Source organism: Micrasema longulum, unplaced genomic scaffold, assembly GCF_059751315.1.
Source record: "Micrasema longulum isolate JH-2025_06_02 unplaced genomic scaffold, ASM5975131v1 h1tg000429l, whole genome shotgun sequence".
Classification (NCBI taxonomy): domain Eukaryota; kingdom Metazoa; phylum Arthropoda; class Insecta; order Trichoptera; family Brachycentridae; genus Micrasema; species Micrasema longulum.
In genome coordinates, this window is record NW_028277629.1 from 578662 (window position 1) to 596496 (window position 17835).

A 17835-nucleotide genomic window follows, 5' to 3' on the forward strand; every position below is an offset into this window, starting at 1 on the left:
GATGTCAAATTTTAGTATCAACTATTATTTCTACATAGTTTATAGATTTATACTACGTAGGTATATAAAATCGATGAATATTAATTTTTAATTAATTATAAAAGTGTTTAAATCTTGTATTTTATAAATTTGTTACCATGTCTGAAATAAGATACCGATTGACTCAATTTTCATTAACTAATTTATTGGCTACTGCCAAATCTGTAAATGACGTCAATACACTAGATGATATTAAAATACAATATACTGACTGAAAAAAAAAGAAATGATTTCCTCGAAAGCCTGATGTCGAAGCTTCTAAAAGGGCTGGTTTCGACCCTGCAGAACACAACGTAGATATAGTTCACCCATAAAACAGTTTTATGAAATTAAGAAAATATATGACTCTCTTCTTAAAGTAAATCCTGTTCCTTCCCAAATCCTTCCTATTTCAAATTCTTGTGCTTCTACCGTCCTGTGAGCGAGTCACATGTAAAAAGTTAAATTATACAGTTCATCATCATCTACACGATACCGGTATCCGGGCTGTAGCAGTAGTGAAGTGCTCCATATAAGAAACAATCGGAAGAACTTAAAAAGTGAGTAACAATTTCCATACAGTCCACTAAATTCTAGTTGAAAAGGCATTGAGCTGAACATGCACTGTATGTTACACGTTTGTTGCTAAACAAAAAAAAAATTGCAACGCTTTTGTTCCATGCAACAGAGCGAAAAGGTAAAAATTCTTCATAAAGAAAATTGTTTGGAAATAAGTTCGTACTCGCTGATAAAATATTATTAATATTTAAAGCATTAACTTTGTGGTAAAACATTTTACTAAATGTTATTAAATATTTGTATATAGCCACTTACCGACTTTTCTATGTCTACAGGTTTCGAGACGTACCCTTCTCTTCATCAGGACACCAATTATGTTGTGTTGTGGGTAATGTTTGTAATGTTGGTTTAATCGATATACGATGTACGCTGCATTTAGTGTACCAATACAGTGCCCTATGCACCATCAGATGCGGACAAGTGTATTATAATGATATTTGCCACAACCCAGACGGGCCCGGTGTGTGGGTCACGACAATCCAGTTTCATTTACGTTTATTTTTGCCATCGAACCTCCGACTAATGTCTGCCCACGCGGGCTTTCCTATCCCGGCCGACCTGATAACGCTGCACCGCCTGAATATCAGATAAAGTTCTAGGATAAGGTAACTATTGTTGACGAGAATTGGATACCACCGTGCTCGGAATAGGTTCCACAGGCTTAAAGTAAATCTTCCAACCTTCGGGCGACCCAAAACATGAAGTTATTGTGATCTCTCCTCGCGTGACGTCATTTTAAGATGCGACAGGGAGATAAATATAATTAATACAACGCCATCTGTTTAAGAAATCAAAAGAAATTGGAAAATAAACGGCACGCTGGAATTCGCGAAAACGTATTTGAAATGTAGAGAAAAAAATCCCTTTCTTTATAACTATTTATTATTTATTTTATAACCTACCTATTGCGGGGCTACGCGTGCTCCTTTATCAAGGCGCAATGAGGAAGTTCATTGCTACAAGAAATTACATTTAAAAATGTTTTTTTGCTCGCGGTGAAAATAAGAGCTTTTCATTGTAAGGCGAAGTTTCTCGAAAATGTAGGAAAAATTTAATAAGAACTACTTTGAATGACATGAGTTCTTGTGAATCAACCGATAATAGAGTGTTGTGATAGATTTCCGGTATGCGGTGAGCCAATTCGCCAATCTCAACGTAGAGAACTTGAGACGTCTCAAGCGGAGAAATTTCAAAATCACAAAACTTAAAAAAACAAAGCGCTGATAATATGATACAAATTTGTTTAAACATTTTTTTGGATTCGATAAAAAGTCTTCAAACAAATAAAACAAATTACAACAGGGATGAAGAATATTTTAGAGAAGGTAATATAGAAATCTACCTAAAATGTTTTTCATCTCTATTGTAATATGTTAATATAAACAGCTCCCCGGGGAGTTAAATCCAGTTCTTGTCTACAAAAATTTGGACAAACTCAAAATATTTTTGTGAAATAAAACAAATATTAAGAAACCACAGAGCTTCCTCGTGGAGAATTGAATAAAAATTACATTTTATAATTTTAAGTGACTTTAGTCTAGGTGTCTTTTTGAAAACAAACAAACCATCACGCCGTTTCCACCTAGGGGGAGGCAGAGAGGATAAAACGCCACATTACTATGTCTTTGCATAACGACCTCACTTTCTTTTCATTCATACATTTTCTTATGCACGCACGCTGATTATTCCTACTCTAGACATGTCCATCTTCAAGTATTTGATAGACTTAATCGTGCCATGTCTGTATCGGTCTTCCTCGTTTTCTGCATACATCAGCATTCGCAGCGTAGATCATTTTAGCCATTCTTTCGCTGTTCATTTGCTCTGCATGTGCAAACCAACGCAGCACCCCTTTTTTAATTCTATCGATAATGCATGACTCAGCCTTACATAGTTCGCGGATCTCGACATTTGTGCACCTATCATACATCGATTTACCACACATTCCCCCGAGGGATTGCATTTTGACAGCCTTTAACCTGCTTTCATAATCATTTTTCCAATTCCATACTTCGCTCCCATACATTAGAGCTGGCACTAGGACTTTGTGGTGTGGGGAAGGGTCGTAGACTCCACTAAACTTTTTTTTGCGTCTTTACGAAACAGCTTAATTTGGGAAACGGTAACTCTTGCAGCAGTGGTATTCTGATCACTCTCGACACCCACGAGATGATCTCGACTTTCGGACGAGAATATAACGTGGTGTAATTTAGGGATTTTTATTTTTTGAACGCGGTTAAACTTGGTATTCTATATGGCAATTCTGATGATTACATGTCAAATTACGTAAATGAATTCGAACACATAAAACCAAAAATAATGATTTTCAATAGAAACATTATTTTGACCTTAAGAATGACCCAAAATACTTAATTATGTTGAATTTACCAAACCTCAATCGTTATTTCTCGTTATTTAGACGGTTTTATAATTGACGTTTCATAGTTCGATATCTACCCGCAACAGCGTGAGTGTCGAAAATGAGAAAAAATACTCGTGCGCATGCGTCACTGACGAGATGAATATACCTATTACAAAATATAACGCTTTTGCTATCCTGATGAAAATTTATAACGTGTGCCATGTGGGGTATTTATTTTTTCTACGCGTCAAACTGTACTTTTTATATTGCAACAATGCAAAACATAAACAAACATACAGTGACAGTTCAACTACTTTTGTAAATGATAAGTATGCCCCGGATCTACATGTCCTTAGGGATTTTGTTTATTTTTATAGAACCTCTGTGAAATACCTACTGTACTCTATAGAAACTTGCATACGAACCACAGCGTCCCTAAATGTACATCTTGCGCGACAACAGGAATCATCATTTGAAGGTATGTTTATCTAATTCGGTATTTTAATCAAACTTATATATTGTGTACGGTTTAAACCTACCTTACGAGTTTTTTCTCAAGTTGTTAATCATTATAATATTTATAAATTGTAAAAGGTTAAGAATAAGCTAGTGTTAGTAAAAAATAAACAAACCACCAAGCCGTTTTCCCCGGGACAGCCAGAGGATATACAACACACATGCGTTTGCAGTCATACAAAATCTCATGCATGTGTGCTGATTTTTCCAACTTTTGAAGTATTACCATATCCGCAGTGGTACAGCAATACCGCTACTGCGAACTGTTAGTTTTAATTGTTGATATTCGTAATGTAAATTATTATTATGTATGTAAATACTTATCGTTTCAGCAGTATTTTTGTTTGGTTAAAATCGCAAGTAATATATTAACAGCTTTTATGTTCCCCTTTAATTTTTTTGTTGATAATTAGGCTTCCCGCCCATTAGGCAGCTCGGCTGCCGCAGTCAAAATTTTGCAAAGCCAGTTAAAGCAGCCAGCCTGACGGCCAGTCCAAATAAAATGGATGTGGAAGATGTTTTTGTTTACATTTTATCTCGTAAGAAACGCAAACCAAAAAGAAGATATTGAATTCATCCTTTACTTGAAAGGGTTCATTTCAAAATTATTTTATGGATCTTCTGTATCGAAAGTCATTGCAAATTCGTTTCATAAAATACTTCTGGCTGCTACGACAAGTGCGCGGAGACTGAGGCAGTCACATACATTTGCTTTGTCTCGTTCTGGCTGCAGGCAGCCAGTTGGCTGCCGTGCACGTCAAACGCGTTCTAATGGCTGCCGCAGCCAGGAATTCTTGGCTGCCTAGTGTGCGGTATCTAATAAGCCGTCATATGTAGTATTAGCTGCCGCAGCCAGGCTGCCTAGTGGGAGGGGAGCCTTACAAAGTATTGCCGTACCGCCCGTACCACTGATGAGATCCTTCTCAAATAATTTGTTGGGTTCGGTCATGCCATCTCTTTTTTGGTCTTCTTTGTTCATTAGTCTTCCTCATAATTAATATTTATTTTATTAGTGGTTTAGTGGTGGTATTTCAATTTTATTTATTCATATATATGTACATTACAAAATAGAACATCTTAATTCACACATATAGAAATAATGAAAATAAAAAGGTAAAATTAGGTATTTATAAAAATAACACAGGTATACATAATATCCAGAAAATAATATGTTAAAAAAGTAAGAGAATCTTGTAACGACAAACTCCCTCAGAGACGTGAAAAATTACAAATGTTTATTAAGAAACAATGAAAGACAATTGGACATGCATACACATAAGATATTTAATTTTGCTAAACCCATCACCCTTTATAATAGCTCACAGCATGTGTTATAAAAAGGATACAATATTATTAAGGTTATTGTAATATAATATAATTTATGTTATGAATAGTGGTGTTTAATTATACCTTTGCACTAAAACAAATATTAAATCAATATTAATAATAATAGTAGTAAATAGTAAGCTCTATAAATGTCTAGACTTTTAATGATATTATCTTCTAAAAAAAATCTCATTCTCTTTTAGAACATCTGTAAATAATTTAACCTTTATAAGTGTATTTTTTCAGATTATATTAAACCAGTAAAGCGGATCTTTCGAAGGGATGATATCGATTGGCTCTTTAAATTTATGCTGTAATGGAATATATGGATATCAAACTATTCGTCATCTGCTTGGAGGTGGGACACATTGTTTATTAAGTAATTCAAGTTTTTTTTGCACTCTTGAAAATTCTCATTTTAAATTGTAATTTACTTAAAAATTAAAGATAAGTGGTACTTAAATTCACAAATCTGAAATAATCAGTAGCAAGATTCGTCGCTACACCTTTATGACTGATATCTTTATTATAAAGATAAATCTAAATAAAAAAGGATACAATACTTCAGTTATTATTATATAAATTGTAATATATATATTTTTATAGTTAAGATACCAGTCTGGGTATTAAAGATGTTGCAAAAACAATGAAATATCACTACCTACACAGTTATTATACATTTGTATATTTAAATATCAATCATCATTTATTTCCATATTAAACTATTTATTAGATTTGCTTTAAATAATACCCAATTTGTTATTTTTTCAAATGTTTTTTTATTACCAAACAGATTAAGAGCCAAAGTACATAAGAATTTTTTAAAAATAAAGTAAGTACTATTAAAATATCTTGTATTAGTTTAAAATTAATATTATATTAAATATTTTCTCTACAGCTCACGTTGGCATGTCCTAACAAAAGGAAATTTGTCACCATATGGAAAATACAAAGTTATACCATTACATATGACATCGCTTATATCATTTTGAATATTTAGAATTAATCAGCTTACACATATTTGAATTGCAATATCATAATCACAATACCTACAGACAACTTAAAAAATATTACCTTTACTGCATAATAATTTGCTCTGAGAAATAAAACATATAAATCACAAAATATAGCCTTCAAAGTTTTCTTTTTAAAAGGTTTAACAATATGCGGAATAATTAGGGTGTTTGATTCTTGCGTGTACTGATGAACTTTTGTACAATATACAAAAATATGTATATTGGCAGGTTTATTGCAATACCTGATGAATAACTTCCAACTTACCTAAATAAGATATATTTTACTATTTTAAGTGCTTATTTTAGTATGTCATTTTGTACTAAATATAAATGTAATTAAAAATGTATTGTAAATTATATAATTTTTTGTTTTTTTATTTTTAGCAAAGAGGAAATATCAAATGTTGCAATTTGGTGTCAATTTTTAACACCTTTATGATCATCTGAGAAAATGGGAGTAAATATGTGGCAGAGCAGAAAAGCGGACTACAGAAATGAGTCTACAACAACTACATTAAACACTCAAACCTTTTCTCACAAATGTAGAGCATTAGCTAAATTCTAGTTAGTTTTTTGTAGTTCTTTTTTATTATTTTATACCTAAAAACTTATAAACTACAGTGCAAGTACTGTTATTGAAAAAATATTTTGTGTTTTAGTTTCCCTTTCATACGTAATTAAAATATAGTCATATCTCACACATAAATATTTAAACACATATTTCAAATATAAGGAACCTTAATGTGATCACTTTCACCGGGAGAAATAAGGGCTCTGGCCAAGAATTGTATTTACTTTAGTTTTAGTTAGTTAGTTTTACGAAAACAGTACATTTGAAATTATTTTTATTTATATTACCTTTTGTTACAAGAAAATGTATTCTCACATCCTCTCAACGCGTTTGCTTATCATTATCATGCAAGAGGTCTCAGGTTCAGTTCCTGACATGGTAGACATGAAATATTTATTTTAAAATGTGATTTTACAGTACAATATTTCATAGTCCCTTGACTGGCACTCCAAGCGTACGATTGATCATCTTTTCTTTAAGTAACAAAAAGATCAAGATACGCTGCGATTGGTGTACCAATGCAGTGCCCTATGCAATTAGGTGCGGAATTGAAATGATGATGATGATTACCTACATTTATTTATTCTACGGTATAAAAATTCACCATATATTTATATTTTTTTTTAAAAGAGATTTGTGTTCTTATGATTTACTTAAACATTTAATTTTGAGGGCCATTTTCGACGAGTTGTAAATAACTCTCTATTAGAAAATAGGAATCAAAAAGAATCTAAGAATCTCCAAAGACTTGACCGGATCCAATCCCAAAGTCTGAGACTAGTCGTCGGAGCCATGAAGTCATCTCCAATTAACGCTTTACAAGTAGAAGCTTGTGATCCCCCACTCGGTATGAGAAGACAATACTTGGCGGATAGATTTCTTCTAAAATGCTCTGTCCAAAAAAACAACCTGCTCCTCAAAAAGGTACAGTTTCTCTCTGACTGCGTGACATCCTCATCTTTTTGGTTTCATAAACCACCCCCTTTACTAGTCAACAGTTTTCATTTTTACAAATCTTTCGAATCTAACATTTATCCTAAAGACCTTCTTCCCCTTTATCGTTTCCCATTTAAAACTTCTATTTATGCCCCAAGTATTGAACTCACATTCGGAGTCGAAAGCCACCTACAGCCCCGGTGTACATTCAACCGTATTCGGTCGTCAAGATGGATAGGTTGGAAAATTATCTACACTGATGGATCTCGGTCAGATTCGGCAACCCATACGGGTGCGGCTATATATTGTGAAGACAACAACTTTCAAAGATTGTACAAATTGCACAAGAATGCATCTGTATTTACCGCAGAATGTATCGCAATCCGAGATGCTGTCAAATACGCCTTAAGCTCACAATATAGCAAGTTCCTTATCCTGTCGGATTCCTTGAGTGCCTTACAAAAAATCAAATCCCCTCCATCCTTTTATCCCGAGGATGAGCTCTGCGTGGAAACTCGATTTCTTCTTTCTTTATCAGAGGCATCCAATAAGAGTATTGTTATGTCCTGGATCCCTAGCCATTGTGGTATTCCCGGTAACGAAAAAGTGGACGCGTTAGCAAAGGAGGCGGTCCACTCCGGGGATCCTGCCTATAGTAATTTACTACCACTAGGTGATCTCCTTGTTATGACGAAGGAGAAGCAACTTCGCACATGGCAAGAATATTGGGTAGCCTCTTCCCAAGCCAAGGGTAAACATCTTTTCCAACTGAAACCAAAAGTAACAGAAAAGCCTTGGTTTTCCAAAGTGATTCTGAACAAGTTTGAGACATCCTCCATATGCAGAATGCGCATTGGGCACTGCTGCAATGGTTCTCACCTGTTCAGAATCCATGTCCGGGACTCTGCCATTTGCGAATGTCAGCTAGATGAGGAAGATTTAAACCATATTTTTTTTGGATGCCCCATAAATGATTGTTATCCTGATTTCCTATCCGACCTCTCTGATATTAATATCCCATTCCCTATTCATATTCTAACTCTCCTGTCCCCACCCAATAAACGTGTATTTAAAATCCTATGTAAATATCTAGTTGTAAATGGTGTAAAGCTGTAAATATGTTTTATTATTATATGTTTATATTATATTAAATACTAACATACTAACTTGTACATATTATATTACTAACACATGTGTATATATATGTAAAAAAAAAAAACAAAAATACTCGACACTGGCCAGAACACCCGAGTTGAGATGTGAAAAGGCCATGAAAAAACGAAGAAGAATAATTGAGAATGTCAGAAGAATAAGTATATTTCAACGATATGGGATCAAACAAACAGATCTTGCACTGGTTCATTTTGTACTTACACATTCAGAGATTGTGACAGCAAATCTGAAATAAGGATTTAAAATTTATATGTATTTTGATTTGATATTTAAACCTTACAGCTTCAATTATAATTTGAGCAAAAAGTGTTCTTGCATGTAATGATTCATTATGTTATCAGTATACAGACATATAATTACAGTATTACTAACCATTAGAGGGACATCTTGTCCCAAGCATTGAAATACAGTAGACTTTCGCACATAATTGGTTCCTGAAAATGTGTGCGAATGTTGAATGTTCGAAAGTCGAGGGATGTAAAAAATATGTATTTTTTAATTAAGTTAATGAGGTGTTTAAGTGCTTTCAGGTGATTCTTTATAAATTTTTCAAGAGTTAGTTAAATACTTCCATATTTTTTGTTTTCTTGATAAAGAGTTCTATATATTAACATGCTGTATTTAATTTTCAAAATAGATAAGGCTTCATTCATATTTTTTACCGTCAAAGACAATTTTATCAGCTTTTTCCTTACATTAACTGTGTATTTCATTTACCAGTTGTTGCAATTAAGCAGTCATTTGACAGAGGTTCTGAGTGATATTCAATTAACTTGTTAACATCTTCATTGTTGAAGTCCTATACTATATTATCTGTGATAGTTTCCAGAGTTTCTTCAAAATTCATCATTTGCGGGCATAATTGTTTACAGGAACCTTTCATTTTTTACTTTTTTATTTCAGCCCACAAGTATCCAATATTGCTTATTGCGTTCCATATATTATAATTCTACTGAAATTGTCTTAATGTAGGCACACCTTCCCTGTCAGTTTCCTTAATGACTTGATTCATTATTTTCCTCATAACATATTATCTTAACATAGTTATCACTAGTTAACCGAGGGAGCACCTGCATGGAAGCGAAGAATGTTTGCATTTTTGATAAAAATCTGTAAAAAACATAATTTATTTAAATGCCTGAAATAGTGAATTACGCAAAAGTAGAAAGTACAAAAGCCGACGGCCGACCGTATGTCTTTGGGAATACTAAACAATCAATCAATGCATCGTCTTGTCATTTAATTAGCTTCAATATGGCAATCTTTAGGAACCTTTATAGCATGATTAAGATGCATTAAATGTGTATCCCGAGTTTCGTACGATAATGTATGTATATATAAATTAATAATTAATATAAATTAGAAACGAATTTGGTGTTGAAATATAATCAACACCGACTGACATACTCGAACTGTGCCAGATCTAGATCGAGGAAAAAAGACCTCAAATCGATCTGACTAATATTTTGACAATATAGTACGTGTTTAAATTGATTAAATTTATTAATTGCGAGTACTTACCTGTATTAACTCCGTTATTTTTGACAAAGACTAAAAATGTCCAGACAAATTTAAAAAAACTTACGAACCTCCAATTTATGAGCACAAATGGATTTGTCGTAATTTGTATAATGGCGTCTTTTGAGTTTTTACAGATGACGCAATATATTTAATTGCCAATTTAGTAGCTCACAATAAAAAATAAACATACATTTTTAAAAACGAAACATCTCGCGGGTCGCATGTTTGACGTTTGCCAGATTTACAAGGTTAGTTTATTTGTGTGCTGTGCGCATGCGTGGTTTTAACGATACCTATTACGAGATTCGTTCAGGATACCAAAATGATTTTAACGAGGTAGAGAGGCCCACGAGAGTGGTTCAGAATACCACCCCTGCTTATCTTATAAAATAACTAAAATGCCCATCTCTAGTTTGAATGTCATAAAGATAAGGGTTTTATAGTTTTATTTATTCATTGATTCCAAGTAGTTAAATCCATGAATAACATATTATTTATAAACAAGGTCCTGCGTGACCACAGAAGAATGCACTTTCAAGAGCTTCTAAATTTATTCCGTGAAAAATAAAGGAAAAATGTCTCATTTGACCCATTAAACGAATTTAACATTGAAGTTATCCTGAGAATGCAGGGCTGGCTGACTCTTCACACTTTCAAAGAAATTCCCGAATTTGATAAACAGCCGTTTTAAGCTGCAAATTTAATTATTTTGGTAATATTTTTTTTTACATTTGAATTAAAAATAGGCCGTTTCTACACCACAGTAAAAATCCACCCGGCCTAATAAAATGTCGTAACGTGGATTGATTTTTATGATTATTTTATTTATTTTATGGCAGGTAGTCGCACTAAACAGTACACCTTGAGACCAACTATCTTCACTCGTTTCCCTTTTGCAGGATTTTTGCCTGAGATTAGAAACAAAATAAATAAAACGATAAAATAAAATAACTAATAAATATTCACCACCCTCATTTTACCGTGCTCTGTAAATCGGGACGATATATGTGAAATATGCCATATTCTGCTGTTTTATTTTAAGCGTGATTTTAAATTTAGAAATAACAGCATAATTTAAAATATTATAGTATTTCTAGTAAAATTTCTACTTGTTAACAATTTTTTAAACAATATTTTCCGTTTGTCGAATTTTTCGTGGACACAGACTGGATTCGATTGAGAGAATGTTAATCTTAATCCCATGAATAATAATCTTATAAACTAATCCAGTTCATGTCTATAAACGTTTGTACACACTCAATATATCGGTAACTAAACCAACTGCTCTATTGGAGCAGTATAAAAATTGAAAAATGTTTTCTGGCGTTGTCTAGTTTTTTTCTTAAAAACATTTACCAATGTTCACTGAACACTCTAGAAAACGAATTTCGCTAGCAAATAAAGTATGTTTATAATAAATTATTTTTTAATTAAAAATATAATCATAAAAAAAAAATAAAGCGCAAGGGATGAAACACCCGAAAACCATTATAATTATTTTATTAATAATTTTATAAACCATACTTATATGCAATTCATTGATCTATAAGTGATCATTATAAATATGATGAAAATATTTTTACCCCTTTTTATTTATAAACATTAAAACTTTTAATAAAAGAAATAAAACAACTTTGCTTTTAACCACTATTTTTTTTTTCCATCGACCGGTTTCTAAACAAAAAAAGTATTCATCTCAAATTACCACCCTTTTAGGGGAAAAAAGACTTGATTTACTAGCTCCACGTGTTGTATTTAGTAAACATGAATAAACTAAAATATGAAATAATTCATTAGTTACGTAAACCTTGACGAAGAAGCTTGTTTGCCTTGAAACCGGTCGGTGAAAAAATTATAAAAATAGTGGTTTAAAACAAAGTTGTTTTATTTATTTTATTATAATGAATAACCACAAAGTTACTGCTTCAAGAATAAAGTTTATCAAAACTTTTGTTTCGAACTGAGAGAAAAATTCGAAGACCGGGATGTTATTATTGTTTTTAATTTTTTTTTGGGAATGGGCCGGATATCCGGCTTAGGAACTTGCCGGATATCTGGTATCCGACTAAACCACTTTCAGTTTCATCACTATTTATTAAAGTTAATAAAATATTCTAATTATGAATTATTATCATATAGGTAACATGTTATTATACGTTTTTAAAATTATTATAAACAACTTCGATTTACTATATTTATTTTTTAATTTATTTTTTATTTATTTTTAATCTAACATAAAATACAAATACATAGTTAGCAAAAATGTTTATACAATAGGTACGGTACATTCAATATATTTTTTTATTTATTTATGGATGTAGCCACTCCACTGGCCCACAGGCACGTTCCGGAGTGTTTATACATAATTGTACATAACTTCACATCAGTTTTGTAAAAATTCAAAAGAAATAAAAAAAATAAAAACGTACCTACATTAATAAAACAAAAAAGGGTTTTCAAGAAACTAAAATTATATTCTTATATATGAAACATATTCCTCAGCTTCCTGTCTAGTCTTTTTAGCAATCCATTTATGGACTCTAGCTTTGAAAATATTGTTTTTCATTTTGTTCGCCAATATGTCCTTGCTAAAAAGTTGTATGGCTTAGGAGCCAGAAAAGTATAATGTCTTTGTCCGTAATTTGTTTTTTTCTTCGGGAGCAGAAGTATTGTCTTTTGTCTTTGCCTAGTGTCGTAAATTTGTTGTCCGTCATTATGTCTGTCAGGATTTTGATGGATATGTTGTGGAAATGTGTGGAAATTTGTATGGTTATAAAACTTAAAGTGCAATGTCCCTTTTCCAATAAGCACAAGAGTCATTCTCTTTTTTGGACAGGCACTGTGAATTTCAATATCGTAAGCGAATTTATTTCTTTTTTAAAAACAATACATGCGGACGACTTAGGAATTTTATATGAAAACAAAAATGACATTGAAACGACTAAAACCATCAACAATGACGTGCAAAAACTTTTAGAATGGACAAACAAAAACTTCTTAACACTAAATGCCAAGAAATGCAATATAATACATTTCGAAACACAAAAGAAGAACCATAACATGAACATAAAAATAAACAACGAAACTCTTAAAGAACTAGAACATGTGACTTACCTAGGACTCACAATGGACTGACAATTAAAATGGACAAAACACATAGACGGACTCACTAAAGTAATGGCATCATTACATAGCCTCTTCTACAAAATTAAAGATTTTATACCAAGAAAGGAAAAAATTATGATGTACGAAGCCTATGTCAAAAGTAAATTGAGTTACACGATCGCCTTCTGGGGAACTGGCAACAAGACAGACATAACAAGAATACAAAGACAACAAAATAAAATTCTTAAACTAACATACAAAAAAACACACCAGTTTGACATAAACTACTTGACTAAAATTGAGACCTTAAAAATTGTGCACAAAATAACACTGGGAAACATACAAGACGACGACATAATATTAGTAAAAAATGCTGACATACACAAATATAATACCAGACAACAACAACACTATCATATTGAAAAAGCAAAAACAAACACAGGACAGTAAAAAATACTACATAATGGACTTAAACACTACAACGACCTACCTTACTACTTGAAAACTTTTAATGGAGACAAATTTAAAATCAATCTGAAAAAGCACATGATGACTGAACTAACTAGACTAGACGAGACATAAAATGACTAGACAATATTAAATTTCTAATGTAACCCTAACGGGTTTTTTAAAATTGTAAAAAAAAAAAAAAAAGAATCGACGCTGAACACAATGTAACATATCGTTTAGACACTAAATGATTATGCAGGAAATTCATAATAAATACCGAAATATACCGTGACTACCGGGAAAACCTTTCCCACTGTATTTACGAGTATACACATACACAATACGCAAGAATGCGTTTCGAGGAAACGGCTCTAGACTATAGACCGGGGGTCGGAAACTACGGTCCTCGGGCCAACTTCGGCCATCTGCCTATTTCCAATACAGAAAGCGAGCTAAAATTGTAAAGCGTATTTTAATTTTCCTATTTTTGAATCCTTTAAGGCCCCGTGGTGTAATGGTCAGCGTGTTTGCCTACCATTCGAGAGGTCTCGGGTTCGATTCCCGACATGGTTGATATGGACTATTTATTTAAAAGGGTGTTTTCATACTAGAATATTTAAAAGTCCCAAGACTGGTACCTGAAGCGTAAGACTGATCATCTTATCTTCATGTAACAAAGTTGATCGAGATACGCTGCGTTTGGTGTACCAATGCAGTCAGTGCCCTTTGCACCATTATTTGCGGAAAGGGAATGGGGATGATTTTTAAATGTAGTACATAATTAAAGAACATATAAACAATGACAAGACGACCATTTGCAATAAATTAACCCTGATTGATAATATTTCATCGGTCTTTATACTTCAGGTGCACACAGCATAATAACCAAAAACAATAATTGTGCATCTGAACGACCTTGAAAATCTATGAAATTCAACCACTTCTTTTTTAGTATTTGTTTTACGTACTGTATTGGTGTAATAACTTATATTTACATGCAAGTTATTAATGAAAAATATGTGAATGGACGACTTTTTTATGATTTTTAATAATTCAAAGCGCGTTTTAGATCTGTTATTATATACCTATAATAACACAAAACATGTGTTAATATAGGTATATGATAATGATAATCAAAGGGCGCAAATAAGTCTCAAAACAGTTTTTTTTCTTCTTATCAATCCGAATACAGAAATGCCGTTTTCACCACCACAGCAAAAATCCACCGGGCGCGATCTCTTCGCTTGCAATTCCGTTCAGAATACCAGCCCTGGCTGGTATTCTGAGTGAATATTTTTTTATTTTATTTGCTCCATTTAATGACCACACTAGTGATTAAACGTCAAATGGTGTATAAACTGCCTCAAAAACTGAAAAAAAACTAATACGGTTTGGTCAACTCAACCTAATGAAGTGTTTTGGGTAATGCTTAAGGTCGCAATAATGGTCTTAAAGAAAATTTTAATATTTGTTTGCACGTGTTTGTATTTTTTAAATTTAATTTGTTTGATATTTAATCATCAGTGTGGCCATTATATGCAGCAAATAAAAAAAAATAAATCAATTGAATCATTCTGTAGGGGGTAGAGAAGATCCAGAATACCACCCCTTGTCAGTTTAGCCTGTTCATTTACTTTTTTATTTTTATTTATTTAAATTATTTATTGACAAATCTTGATGGAATTCCATTTTAATGATGTATTAACTTATATTTACACATAAGTGAATTAATTAAAAAATACTTGGTACACTTCCACTTATTTATTTGACAAATTGGTCAAATAAATTAATAAATATAAGTTATTACATCATTATTCAATTACTGTTTGTTTTTTAAAAACACGATTGCTGACCCCTGATTTAGACTTGGGACCATTAGTGTTTACAGTTTACAGCCGCCCCCGTATTTCAGGCGTTACTTTACGAGATGAAATGAAAATACACGGAATGATTCAGAATGATTGTTATTCGATAAACAAATGTGATTCACAGACTTCTGTCGGCGGAAGAAAGTTCTAGAAATTTTGAGAAGGGGAATTGGACCAGTAGTGGCTAATATTCTTTATGCATATAATTCTTCTGTACATGTGATGTCACTAAACTTCTCCTAAACGGCATAACCGATTTACGTGCGGTTTTCAGCGAAATGTAGATATTTGCACTGCGCGTGTTTGTAGGTACTAAAATTTTCAATCGAATCTTTAAAAAAAAGTTAGAAGCATAAATCTTTTTTTCATCGACCTACCAGGGTTGCATTCGACGAGAATGGAAGGATGTTGTTTTTTGTGTTTAAAAAAGGTTTGTTGTTGAATGTTCACAAACAGTATTCGCTTTTTATGGATTCCAATCACATTCTTTCCTTACATTGCTTATAATTTCTTTTTACTGGAATTTTGGTAATACTAAAATAATATTAACTTATATTCAATACATTTATGAAAACCGCAATCATGAATAAAGTGCACCCTTGTTGGTGGAAAGAGCCGAGTTTGACATTTTCAAAAAGAATTCTACATTTGAAAATTAATCATTATATGTTTTGGAATTCAACCATAAACAAGTACCTAGGTACTTACTTAAATTCAATATTTGAATGTTTTTTTTTCATAATTTTTAGTTTTGGAATTCAATCATAAACAAGTACCTAGGTACCTACTTATCAATGAAAAGTCTTTTTCCAAGCTAATAGCAGGCTCGGGCAGGACAACGTCTTTTTGGGTCCGCTAGTATATTTATATAAAAAGACAAAAATGACCTAGAATATGTATGTACTCGTATATTGACTCAGTGGGATTCGATTTGTAATAATACGATCATAATTTCGTTACCCACACCCAGTGGTGCATAGGGCACAGGGTCAACTCTCCAACAGCAGGGAATTTTGATCATTTGACACATAAAATCGCACGCTTAAGATCCAGTCCAGCATAGCAGTGCGGATCTGAATGTTTCCGCGGGAGTAGAGACAGAGTTTGCTAGCACGTAATTAGTACGTAAATAACGATCTAGCAATGCGTTCTCTGCCCCTGCGAGGGCGTTCAGAATACCAGCCCAGCAGGGAGTTGAAAAATGAAAAGATATATAAATTCCAGTGGGAGTTAACAGTCATCTTTGATATTTTTTTATACAGTAAAATCAAATATGCTTATATGTCTTCTTGCCTATACTGATCATCGTGGTTTCGGATGTGACAGGGTTTGAAGAACACCCTGTATACATATATATCTTTAAAATGTTTTATACTTTTTTGCCTTTTAAAATGATTTTTAAACTCCTAATGCATGTGTTATAATAATAATATAATGTTTAGGTTTAAATTTTTGATTCTTAATCTTGGGTAAATAAAATCGTATCTTTGAAAAAATAAATAAACCGGACATGTTCATATTATAAATGCTTTTGTACCGTATATGTAAGTAAAAAAAAATATGTATTTGGGATACATTTTTTTTTCTCTAATATTTGTGTATACGAGGGGTAGAGACCACTGTATGAGATTGCTTCGGGAATAAATGCATAACATCGCTGCTGTTTTCATTATTATCCATATACGTATATCGTATATGTGTATGTCATCACTGTCATACGTATTATTATATAACTTTTGATTCCATTTTCGACATGTACTATAAATTTTTATTATTTTTATTTTTCTATTGTTATTTTGTATATTTTGTATATTGTTTTGATTATTTTGCATATTGTTTTGATTACCTGTATATTGTTTTAATATGTAAATAAATATTTTTGATTTATATATCGAAGAGTCCCGACTTAACACGGAATTTTCTAACAAGTCGGGACATAAAAACATATAATTGTGTCTATGTAAAATTGTGTATTTTGTGCATTAAATAATAAAAAAAATGCGTTCTTATGATTTACCCAAATATTTCATTTGGAGGGTCATTTTCAACGAGTTGTAAACAACTCGCTATTAGAAAATGGGAATCAAGTTCCGGTAGAGTGGGATTCGAACCGCGGACCTTTGAGCCGTGAGTCCGAGACACTAGCCGCGGGTCCAAGACTCGATTCAAATGAAAACAGTTTTTTTTTCAGTAATAATTCTACAGGTTTCCAGAATACTGTATCACGCATAAGCGCGGTTGAATGACGTATGCAAAATGGAGACGAATTGTAATATTATTCGGTGTGATGTGACATTACAGTCACCATCGCCCATCGTCCAACTTGAGGTCAGCATGGTGACGACGACTGACGACTGGGAGTATTTTAGGGCCACCTACCGTCACGTGGTCGCG

At 32.6% G+C, this 17835-nt stretch overlaps 2 long non-coding RNA genes across 2 annotated transcripts; one reads left to right on the forward strand and one right to left on the reverse strand.

Annotated features, from left to right (window-relative positions):
• The first annotated feature begins 2785 nt into the window (after positions 1–2785).
• Positions 2786–6463, forward strand: LOC148281630 (uncharacterized). The gene is made up of 3 exons (XR_015822311.1): positions 2786–3437; positions 5048–5159; positions 6202–6463. It is a non-coding gene; the product is annotated as an uncharacterized LOC148281630 (long non-coding RNA).
• A 2153-nt stretch (positions 6464–8616) lies between these two features.
• LOC148281631 (uncharacterized) lies at positions 8617–10152 on the reverse strand. Its single transcript, XR_015822312.1, has 3 exons — positions 10019–10152; positions 8870–9607; positions 8617–8723 (listed from the first exon to the last, which is right to left on the reverse strand). It is a non-coding gene; the product is annotated as an uncharacterized LOC148281631 (long non-coding RNA).
• Positions 10153–17835: the final 7683 nt, after the last annotated feature.